At 39.2% G+C, this 12,467-nt stretch overlaps 1 long non-coding RNA gene across 1 annotated transcript in view; it reads right to left on the bottom strand.

The window, feature by feature from the left end:
* Positions 1-1,351: 1,351 nt before the first annotated feature.
* LOC122481497 overlaps positions 1,352-12,467 on the bottom strand; it is a 99,249-nt gene continuing 88,133 nt past the window's right edge. The window contains exon 4 of the long non-coding RNA XR_006296867.1: positions 1,352-1,685. This is a non-coding gene — a long non-coding RNA (uncharacterized LOC122481497). The remainder of the gene's footprint in view (positions 1,686-12,467) is intronic.

Raw genomic sequence — 12,467 nt, 5'->3', positions numbered from 1 at the left:
TTAACTTCTGCAGGCCTCGCTTTATTCGTCTGTGTAATGGGGATAATAATGGTAACCTCATAGGACCATATAGAGAATCACATAAAATGCTACACTAAATGCTTTATGTGCACTCTTCATCTACCCATAGTGACCCTCTTAGGTGGACAACCGTTTACTATCTGCATTTTACAGATGAAGAAATGGAGGTTCTGGAAGGCTGAAAAACTTGCCACCATCTCACATTTGGTAAGAGGTAGAAAAGGGACTCAATCCAGGAAGTCCTGCATGGAGCCCTGTGTCAACCTCACAGTCTGGCCCCAGAAACTATTCTATGTTGGCCTTAATGGCTCTGCTTAAATGGCCTCCCACTGAGAGCCATAGTATTTATTTAAAATAAATAAGCTGCTTATAAAAGGACTTAATGTAATGGATTTCTGCCTAGCTTTTTCCGGAGAGGCCAACGTGTCCAAGTTTATACAACTAATTAGTGGCAAAACTGCATTAAAGGTCCATCTTCTGGCCCTTAGTGCAGTGTTCTTTCCACCACACATGCAGCCGTGAATATAGCTTTCAAAACAGATCGTAAGACTGCTCTGTGAAGGACGGCATAGCGGATAAAAATGAGGACTCCTGAGTTAGACTGCCTGAATTAGAATCCTGATTCAACTGATGTGTCTCTGTGCCTTATTTTGTTCATCTGGAAAATGGGTATGATAATATGATCTATTTCCTCAGGTCATTGTGAAGATTAAGTGAGGAATGCGTGTAGAAAGAACATTTAGAACAATGCCAGGGACTTTAAAACCACTCAATAAATGTTAGCTATTATTATTTTTTCATTCAAGCACATAGCCGCTATGTAATCAGATCAACAGCCAAATTTCAGAAACTTTGCCTTGCACTTTCCAGAAATATGCTGGGTCAAGAGGACTAAAGTGGGTACATGGTGGACTGAAGTACTAAATTAGAAGGATAGAGAGTTATTTAAAGTCTCCTGAAGAAGAATGGTTAAGCCTTAGTTCTGAAATCAGATAATACTTCAAAGAATCTTGGTAACATTATAGAGAAGGAGGTCTGAGAAAGTATTATAGTTGAAAAAGGAAAAAAATTAGAGGGGAACCCATGAAAGCAAATCATACCCCAGTGACAGTAAATTTTACTAAGGGAAGGTTTAGGTTTGCAAGAATCCTGATATTATTCAGATCAGAAATAGAAAGCAAACTCAGCTAAATATAATTTATGTGAAACATTTTAAATGTCAATTTTTTAAAGGAAATATATTACGGAACATAATATAAATGTATATTGGAATGAATGAAGAATTATAATTAACCTGAAATAAATATTAAGTCCAATTTTGAGGGGAGAGGGCATAAAGATTTCAAAAATCTATTTCCCTTTCATCGACTTCCATAAAATTTTTTTCATTCTTCACAGAGCACAGTGGGCAAGTTTCTGCTTCTTCTCCCTTTTAATGTGTTCAACTTGGTTTTAAGCACGCATCAGAAAGCAGCTTACAATGAAAGCCTTTTGTCGTCTGTAGACAGAAATGTCAGAAGCTGAGCCCTGGCCAATACAAGGTATAAAAGAATTCCCCCTGATGCCATCTGTCCTTCAAGGTCAAGCCCTGCACAGCTGCATGCTCAGGATGGCCTAGGATCACCTGGGTAACCTCTGGGTGACGTTCATATTTGAGATGTGACCTGAAATGGGGAAGAAAGAGGAGAAATAGCAACATGATACTTAACAGATTCTGGTCTGAGTGATCACACATTTGGCTTTCTGCAAGGCATAAATCTATTATCTTCAAAACTGGCCTGCTTGCATTGCTGACATTCCTCCTAAGCAGCTGCAAATGATAAGCCTTACTCTACATAATTTTCTTCAAAGTACCTTAGCGATATGATTAACCGTATATATACATGTGATGGACCCTATTTTCCCCGTTTCAGTGTGGAAGGTCCAGAGATTTCAGTGACTCACTCCATTGTTTACTGACTCTACAATGAGTCCTGCAAAGCTGCCTCATTCTACAGAGATTCAGATTCCAAGAATGAAACCATATCTTAAAAAAATAATAATAAACTTCAAAAAAATTACACAACTGGATTATGCATTATAATCTACCATTCTATTTTTCCTCACGTGGGGATTTTTTTCCCCCTACAACATTGTGTTAAACAAAGTGGTTTTAACCAAGAGCTTCCGGACAAAGAAATATGTTGGCACTGGTTTCTGGCAGTGCTTGAATAAGGTTAGCACCTATCAAGAACTAGGGGCCTTAGATAAAATTGCTCTCAGGGCTTTGGGGTAAAGAAAAAATTTTAAACCAAATGGAGCCCTCCTTTCCCAATCTATTAAACAATCCTAGAATCAGAATCATGTAATTTAGAGGGGTCTATGGTAATGTGCTGAAGCCGATGTGTGACTGGTGGCAGAGTCAGCTGGTCCTATCTCCTCCCACTTTGGTAGCATCAAATTAGGCATGGCACTTTTACACTTTGAACACTGTGAAAATGCTTCTTCCTCCTACCTTCCCAGGAGCTGGTTGCTATGTATTTATCAAGTACCATGGGTTTAACAGGGCCATGGATTCAGCCCTGGACCCTAAAGCTGGAGAAGGTTATTTCTGTGGACACCAATCATTAGATATTTGAATAGTATCTGTTATGCTCATGCCTTAAACAGATAGGAATGGATGATAGGATACCAAGGAGGAAAAATTCAAATGATTATGCTTGCTAATCTAGTTTTTTTCTTTAAAAAAGGTTTTTTAAATTTATTAAATATAAAAACTACTATTAGGGAGGATAAATTGATCCTCACGTGGTGATGACGGACAACTAGGATTTTGTAGAAGTGTGGAAAAGTTGAGAGTAATGAATCTTCTGAAAACAACTTTTATAATCAAAATAAAAATATCTCTGTATGTGTGTTTGTTCCTTTTTCCTTCTAAAGAAAAAATTTTCCTCATACGTTAAAAAAAAACAAGAATCTTCCCATATGTTTTACATTAATGAAACAATTTCCTCTCTGAAAAAAAATATTGTTAAATAAAGTGGATTTAACTTTGACTCATCATTAGCTCTGTCTCTTCCCCTGTTCTGGCATTCTTGACTTTTAGTACTATACATCCTTCCAGGAGAGTCTAGTAGTAAAATCATGGAGGGAGTTTAGCTTTTATTGATTCTGAAAGAACAATATAACAAGATACTGACAATAATAAACAGATACAAAGTTGTTTCAGCCTGGAAACAATTGCAGCCATATAACCCTTGGTGGCCTCTTTTATATGAACTGTTATTTTTCTCTCCACAATGACTAACACGGGAACTATCATCCATCCAATCCAGCAGGTTCTATTTGCTCAGGAAATGGTTAAACTACTACAGGTCAGCCCTGCAGCCTCATGGAAATGCTTTGATTTGTCTCCCACACAAAACCAATTTGAGTCATTTATTTTACTAACAACTCCCCACAGAATCAAGACACTGCACAAAGTCCCCTTTTAAGAAAAATTTACCCTCACACAATGTGACTTTGCCAAGAAAGTTTCCTCTGGAAAAGACACAGATTTCATGCACTTTCATGAAGTGTCTATAGAGCTTATACTTAATATTAAGGATTTGCACAATTCCTTAATTTGGCAATTTTCTCACAGGACACTCACAATTCCAATCTAGTTTGATTTGATGCTGTTTCTGACATGTAAAATAAAGATTTGACTCAGAAATTATCCAGGGTAAACAATTCAAATGTAATATTACTCCAAGTGCTCCTAGCCTCAGAACAGGAGGATGTGGGTCCCTGACCCTTGTCTTGTGGTTATCCAGTCAGTCAACAAATAAATATCCAGTGTCCTCTGGATACATGATATTATAATAGGTGGTTGTATGAGCTATTCTAGTTCAAACACTGCAAATATTTCTATATCCTATCTTCCAAAACAGGCTCTCCGAGGGAAAGAAATCAAACAGTTAAAAATATACTTCTCAAGTAACAACTCCTTTTCCAAAATGGGTGATTCATAATTGAGTCAGCTTCTCCCTGATGGAAGGTCACCGTAGGAGCAGCCAAGAGGGAGGGTGACTTTCTCCTGCGACGCCTCAGGGTCATCCTGCAGCTAACAAGCCACAGGCTTCATACATACACCTGAGTGAGCAAGATTTGGGGTGATGGCTGAAGAAAAGAAGAAGAAACGGAAAAGAGAAAGAGGAATAAGAAATTCCTTTGAGAGAAAATAAAAATCTCTTTTGTATTCCAATTTCAAAGTGAACTAAGTTTCACACATGACGCTCTCAAACTGTAAGGCTTAAGAACACCAGCCTGCATCAAGTCGTTAACCTTTTAGGACCTACTCAAAGCAATGTAGTGTGACTTTATTAATGAATGCTTTAATGTGGTCTATAAAAGCTAACAAACACAGACACTTGCTATGATTCATCAAATTTAATACTCCATCAAACCTTTCAGTTTAAAAACCAATGCTTTTTTTTTTTAAATACCCAATCCTCAAAATGGGAGTCCTGTGTTCCAATTAAATTTAATGCATCAAAAAATAAAAACCATAAGAACTTAATACTGGTCAAAATTTTTGAATAAACAATAAAAGAAATAAATGCTGTGCAACATTAATTAATAAGTCCAGAATATATTTTATTGAAACCATAGACAACCAAGAGAAGTAGGTCTTGAGAACAGATTTGCTGTTTGAGGCACACATTGTCTGCTGTGTTGTCTCTTGCTAGGAGGCAAGAGACCCCATTGTAAAACAGCTGGGCTTCTTGCTTCAGGCAAATGCAAATTCTACAGTCGAAAAACTTAAATAGAAACTTGTAGAATTTTTGCACTATTGTACTCAATGACTTTTATATTTTGGAAACCCATACTTATGTGCCTGACTTTGTAAAATCCCTTCTTTGTAATTTCAATATACACATATTCTCATTGATGTTTTATAAACCACGCTACAAAAGAACAGCTCACCTTGCCTGTATTCAGTGTCCATCTGCAAGAGTTCTTGGATGAAGTTTTCAAAATGTCAGTTTGCTTTAAAGACACCTTCTTATGGTTTTGTTCTTGAATGTTTGTGTGCTGTGGCATTTATCAGAAGATAAATGAAGAGGAGAACTTTGGTGGTCTCACTTGATTTTGTGTTCAAAATCTAGGTTATGGCCAATGCCTGATGTGTAGCAAAATTTAGTACAGTTCCAGGAAAACACTGTCCCAGGTACTGAGAACCCTTTGTGGACAAAGAAAGGGGCCTATAAACTGTGTCATCAGGACCATCTGCCATGTCATCAAAAAAAAAGTCCAAGTGGATTATTATCTTTTTCTCTTTAGATCATCCTGTAGATGTCTTAAGTGCTTTGCAAACTTTATTCCTCTTTATCTGGTTGTCAGATAGGTTATCTCTCATTTTACTAATGAAGTATCAGACATGGTGAAGTTAACTGATGAGCTAAGACTCCAACAAAACTAAATCAAGAGGCTGCTGACATCAGGATCTTTCCATCATTCAGAATGCCACTTCTTACCTTCTGGGACAGAGAATGCCAAGTTATGTGAATTCTACCCAGTTCAGTTAATTTCTCTTAAACACACTGCACACAGTGCAAAGTTCTCAAGCACACTCCAGAACAGGAAAAAAAAATGTGAATGCTCTTTAGATTTTTTTAAATGCAAACATAGAATCTACAAGATAGTTTAAATGATATGGGAAGTGAAAAACTACTATGTTGCTGCTACAAAATGTGAATAATTCACTCACATTATCTGAGATTTGTGTGGCAGACTGACTCATGAATCATAGAGTAACCATTAAAAAATGACAAAAAGTAGGTCAATTTTTAAATTTCAGCTATATGTCAATCTATCTTAGAAATAAGTGAGAAGGCTACATTTTTAGTGAGAATTAGACTCATATACAGGGAAAATATTTGGTATGATTCAAAACCACAGAAGTTATATTTAGCCAGGACTTTTAAAGATGTACTTCCAACCATTCACCTTAGGGATGAGTAGGCTAAATTCTGACAGGTTAGACAACTTAACTTCTTTAATCCTAATTAGGGTCACTGTTGACATGGTCAAGTTCATCTGTATCATTTCAACTATAAATTGGGCCTCAATAAGGAGAAAAGTTTCTACTAGCTATATTCTGAGTTCCCTTCTAACTATAATGTCCAACTAGTCATTACCTCTTATCAGAGAATATCCAGGTCCCCTGTTTCCCATTTGATGCTCTATTCGTCCTTATTTCATTTTTTGAACATTGGGAGACACATGAAGAATGATGTGTAAGGTACATCACAAGCCACATTATTGTGAACTCTTGGGTTTATTGGTGGGGATTGTGGATAGAAGGGTCAAGGTCATCCTAGAAATACAGATCGTGGCTTTGATATCTTTCCAGGAAACAAGAGGGCCAAGGACTGGTCCAAAGGAGCGGCCACTGGATGGTGCTGTAGAGCGTGGGTGACAGTCAGGTGACAGAGAGCCTGGCTGACTGCGTGGTGGCCCTGGCTGGGAGGCAAGTGCCCACACTCAGTCTCCCACTTGTCCTGGGTGACCCTTACCATTCCAGCTCCAGCCATACCTGTAGATCTTAGTCGCCACAGATGCAGCCAGGATGTGACTTTTTTGGCTGCAGATAGAAAACTAGGCAGCCACTCTTGGCCAGGAACATGGTGGTGGAGACAGATAAGAGTCATAGAAGACTCTGCTTCAGGGGTTGACTGAGCATGTTCTCAAGGCAGTGGGTGCCTCACAGAAAGTGCTGTAAACATGCTGCATTAAGAATTAGCAACCCAAAGAACTAGAGTTCCTTTAATTTCACCCTCATTTAATACAGCACTGTGCTGAGTCCTGCAGACTCTACAATGAGCAAAAACCCAACAAGGTCACTATAGTCTGGTCACATGTCTTTACTGGTCAAAGCTGCCTCATATAATAAACTCATTCAGAGTGGATTTCAGCACAGCATCAGACTCTTTTAGGAGTGTTTTGTCATGAGCTCATCTCTGCTCAACTCCCCAGAACTGTCTATCCCCTTTGACCTCTGTGTCCAGCAATAGTGAAATAGTAACTGTTCTCCAAAACCTCCACAATCCCCCTCATCTGTACATCTTTGCACTTACTTTTCTTTCTCACTAAAATTATCTTCCCACTAACTCTTTCATTATTAATTCCTTTGACTCTCTTCTTAGATAGCCAGGACTCTTTGTCTTTTCCTCCAACACCATCTCAAACTGACCTGGGCCCCCATCGTGTGTTGCCATGGCACCAGGTACCTCTCCTATCAGAGCTTTAAATTGCCTTTTGCTTGGCTGTCACTTCCACTGGGTTCTAATGGATAGACATTACCCATAAGGATAATGTCCCTGCTTAGTTCCTATTATTTTATATACCAGCACCAGCATGGGTTCTGGCCACAAGGTCCAAAGGTAAACTGCATTTCAATTTAATTGGTTTCCTTTGTAATTCTATTTTTTGGAATGATCTTAAAAACATTACTTTAAGAAGGCATCTTTAGGTTTCATCTGGCTGTTGAAGGAGTCTGTGGCATAAGAAATTTTTAAATTTTTTTCTCAACGTTTTTTTATTTATTTTTTTTGGGACAGAGAGAGACAGAGCATGAACGGGGGAGGGGCAGAGAGAGAGGGAGACACAGAATCGGAAACAGGCTCCAGGCTCCGAGCCATCAGCCCAGAGCCTGATGCGGGGCTCGAACTCACGGACCGCGAGATCATGACCTGGCTGAAGTCGGACGCTTAACTGACTGCGCCACCCAGGCGCCCCTAAATTTTTTTAATGTTTATTTATTTTTGAGAGAGAGACAGAGTGTGAGTGGGGAAGGGGCAGAGAGAGAGAGGGAGACACAGAATCCAAAGCAGGCTCCAGGCTCTGAGCTGTCAGCACAGAGCCTGACGCAGGACTCAAACTCACAAACTGTGAGATTATGACCTGAGCCGAAGTCAGTCGCTGAACCAACTGAGCCACCCAGGCGCCCTTGTAGCATAAGAAATTTTAAGAACTTCTGCTGAATGCTCAGTAAGTGTATGATGAATGATTAGTTGGACAGTTAAATGGATGAAAGAAAATAAATTAAATGAAAGAAAATTCCCTATGATCCAGCACAGAAAGAAGGCTCCAGGTCTGGGAGTTGTGAGAACTTGCTGCCCATGAACATACTTTTATTCCACAAGATAGAACTTTTCTTCATGAAATTTTAGAAAAGGTTCAAAGTTTATTGAATACCCGATACATTTGTGGCCTGTGGAAAACTCTCCATTGCCTACACTACCACTAATCCCCTCCCCTTTCTTCCATGCTAGCAAAGCTTATCTACTATAATAGTGCTAAACCAGCCCAATATTCCTTTGTGGTTAGTTCTGGCCATGGCCCAGTTCTAGACAATAAGATGTAAGGGGAAGTCTCTAGGAGTTTCTGGAAAATAAGTACTTCTTTGGCAGTGATCTTGGAGAGAAGCTTTCTTACCACCCTACCTTTGAGCATAGCTTTGTGAAGGTGTACAGTCTAGAAGTATGGCGGCCATTGTATGTCAACGAGGCAATAAATTTGAGGATGAGACAAAAACTTGCTAAGGATGGCAGATTGAAGTGGAGGAGGAACCTGAGTCCTCACTAATAGGATTATCATTAAATCATTCATGGCAGAACCCTATCCCAAACATTCTTACTTATAAGATTGTTAAATATCATTATTATTGAGCCCGTTTTTTGGTGGGTCTCCTATGACTCAATGTCTTCCCATCTCATACAGCAACACAACCTACTGACAAATTTGGCTGCCATAAGGATTAGGGCTGCAGACTTTAACTAGCTAAGCACATCATTCTTTGTTTTCAGTCATCAGTTAGTATTTCCCCCTGCAAAGATCAGATTCATCCAATAATTATTTTAGCCCTAAAATACACCAGAAAGAAAAGAGGAGCATTGGTTCTCTAGTAGGGAAATGACTTCATGATCCTATAATCACCATCACCAGCAGACCTTGCTGAAACATTTCTATATACCTAACTCTCCTGTGTCCTGACCTAACATGCCAGGCCTGGACTGACGACAGCATACAGAAGAGGCTAAGTTCTGCTCTGAAATTAGAAACTGCTTTGATTCACACCAGCTCCAGGCATCACTTTCCCCAGTTCCAGCCCATCTCCTCCTGTACCTCCTGACATCGCTCACTTTCTAATTCTCTCTGGGGATTGACACACCTTTCCAATGGACTGTAAGCTCTTTTGAAGTCAGGGACAGTATCCAGGGGTTATTGTGTCCTCCTTCAGTATCCAAGCGGGGAGTCAATAAATGTTTATTTTATGATACTTTATAAAAGGTTTAGGCCTACAGGCATACTTCGTATATATTGGGGGTTCAGTTCCAGACCACCACAATAAAGTGACTATTGCAATAAACTGAATCAAAAGAATTTTTTTTGGTTTCCCAGTGCAAATAAAAGTTATGTTTACCCTATACTGTAGTCTATCAAGTGAGGAATAGCATTATAACTAAAACAAAAAAAAAGGCATGTACATACCTTAAGAATATTACTAAAAAGTGCTAACTATCATCTGAGTTTTCAGCAAGCTGTAATCTTTTTGCTGGTGGAGGGTCTTGCCTGAATGGTGACAGCTGCTCACTGGTCAGGGTGGTGGTTGCTGAAGGTGGGGGTGGCTATGGCAATTTCTTAAAATAGGATCCCTATTTTAAAATAGGAAACTTTATTAGTTTGCTACATCGATTGACTCTTCATTTCACTTGAATACTTAGAAGCCATTGTAGGATTACTAACTGGCCTAATTTCAATATTAAGGGGAAGGAGACAGGGGAATGGCTGTTCAGCAGAGCAGTCAGAACACACACAGCATGTATCTACTAAATATACTGTCTCATCCTGATCACAGATCACCACAACAAACATAATAATAGTGAAAGATTTTGAAATATTGCAAGAATTACCAAAATGTGACACAGAAACATGAAGTGAGAAAATGCTGTTGGAAAAATGGCGCCAATAGACTTGCTTGACACAAGGTTCCCACAAACCTTCAATTCATAAAAATAAGAAAAATAAACAGTATCTGGGAAGCACAATAAAGTGAAGCGCAATAATATGAGGTATGCCTATATTCATGAGAGTTGAGAGTATATAACATGATCCCTGCAGAGAAAGAACATGTATAAAGAGATACTTATGGTGCCAAGCAGTGTGCACTCTAACAGCTGCATGAAGGAGAAAGTCAAGGTCCCTTGGGTCTGAGATGGGAGAGGAAGCCTCTATAGAAGAGCTGCACCTCAAACTAGTCCTGAAAGTAGATAAGACTTAGACAAGAAGAGGAATGAAAGGACCCACCAGGCGGGTCACACAGGGTGAGCAATGACAGAGGCAGAAGGACTTGCAGCAGAGTGAAAGATGGATGTAAAGAAAGTAGGAATAAAATGGGAGAGGCAGTTTGATATTAGACGGTGGAGAGCCTTTATTGTAAGCTCAGGCGTTTAGGCTTCATATTATATAGGGAGCCATTGAAAGTTGTGGGAGAGAGCTACAATTATGTGCCTTGCAGATGCCATTTACCACACATCTTGCTGTGAAATCTGAGTCATTCATTGATGACAATGCCAGAGACTCTATACTGTCAGCCAGGAGATTATTAGATAGTGGAATTATCTGGTGAACAGGTTGTATAGGACAGACTCAAAAGCCTTCCTATTTATGAACTGTTGCTTCCTGCTAACAATCATACTTGATTTGAAGGAAGGTCCTTCCATCACATTCCCAGAGACATGTTACAATTATCATCTTTTATTCTTCATTTTTGACCTCAAGGGCAGAGGCCTATAATAATCCTACACCTCACTTTATAGCACATCGCCACATTATTCCCACAAGGCCCATCTCTCATTTCATTATTTTCTCCTCCTCACCCCAGAACCCTCATCACCATTTCTCTCGTCCCCACAGAGGCATTCTGATGTTGTTAATATGTGCATGTATCTTTGTAGATCTAGTGTTGTTTTGTACTTAACAAATTTGAATTTGTTTTTTAAAATTTGGACAAATGGCATTACACTGTACATCTCATTTTCTCTTACTTGTTCACTCAAAATTTTTGCTTTTAAAATGTATCCATGTTGCATTATCAAAATATTGCATGTCTAAAAAAATATTGCATATCTAAACATTGAAAATATTGTCTCTGTTTGCTGCATACTTTTCCATAGAATGCAACCACCCCACTTACTTATTTATTGTCTTATGAAGGGCATACATGTTAGTTCCAACTCCAAATTACCACAAACAGTGCTAAAAAGACCTCTTTGTGTGTTATCCCTTTGCGAAAATGTCTCTGGGATGTGTCCAGAAGTGGGCTTGGAGAAGCAGGATGACTATATAATTTATTGTCTTTCCTAAGAGGAACATTTTGGGAAGTAAAGGGCGCACTAGTAGTATATTATGCCCAAACCTCAGGTTTTCCCTGCCTTCCTGCTAAGCGGGACCTCTTGTCATCTTTGCCTTAATTCCATTAAGATTGTCAGATTGCTTTCTAAAATGATCGTACTCCTTTACTCTTCTCCCAACAATCAAAGAGTTCCCATAACCCCATAACTTGTAAACACCTGGCATAATGCAACTTTCCTGTTGTGACATGCTAATGTGTCTGAAATGGTCTGTGTTGTTCCATGACCAGTGAACTTGAGTACCCCTTCTGGTACCAGTTCACCACTTGAGCTTCTTCTCCTGTGAACTACCCCATCATATCCCTTACGCATTTTTCTTTGAGGTTTCCTGTCTTTTTTTCTTGTCAATTTGCAAGAGTTCTTTGTATATTCTATGTAATAATCCAATGTCATTTTTTTAAGAGATAGTTTCAAGCATTGCAAATTCTTCTCCCAGTCTGTCAGCTGTCCATTAACATTGTTTATGAAGCTTATGGTTTACAGTTGCCAAGGTCACCATTTTCTCTTAAAAAATAAAAAGACACTATTATCTTCTTCTCCAGGTTCTGGCTGACTCTCTAGCTCTTTGCATATTCTCTATAAAACAACAGAAAGATCGATAGGAAACACGAAACATGGCCTAGGATATAAGACATTTGGGCCTGCAGAATGGGGTAATAAAGCTGAAAAGGACCTTGGACATCACCTAGTTCAAACCCCTCACAACATTCCAACTCACAAAAGAACAAGTGCCTTGACTGAGGGCTAAAAGCACAGGTCTCCTGCCTGATTCCAGGCTGGCTCTTCTTAGCACATCAGACACGCTGTGAAAGTGTCTGTTACTCCAGCCGTTCCTTATCGACATTCCTTATGTCAGGACTGACTCACCCTTCCATTGCCCATCCTGTAGAGTGAGTCCTGTTTTTGTTTCACGGTGGACTTCTTACCCAAGGCTTGGGGCACTAAAAGGCTAAAATGATTTCATTTTAGGATCTCATTATCATCAGCACATGTTTATTTCCTGCATTT

Source organism: Prionailurus bengalensis, chromosome C1 (genome assembly GCF_016509475.1).
Source record: "Prionailurus bengalensis isolate Pbe53 chromosome C1, Fcat_Pben_1.1_paternal_pri, whole genome shotgun sequence".
Classification (NCBI taxonomy): domain Eukaryota; kingdom Metazoa; phylum Chordata; class Mammalia; order Carnivora; family Felidae; genus Prionailurus; species Prionailurus bengalensis.
Note: the sequence above shows the minus strand (reverse complement) of the source record. Positions and strands in the feature narration are given on the sequence as shown.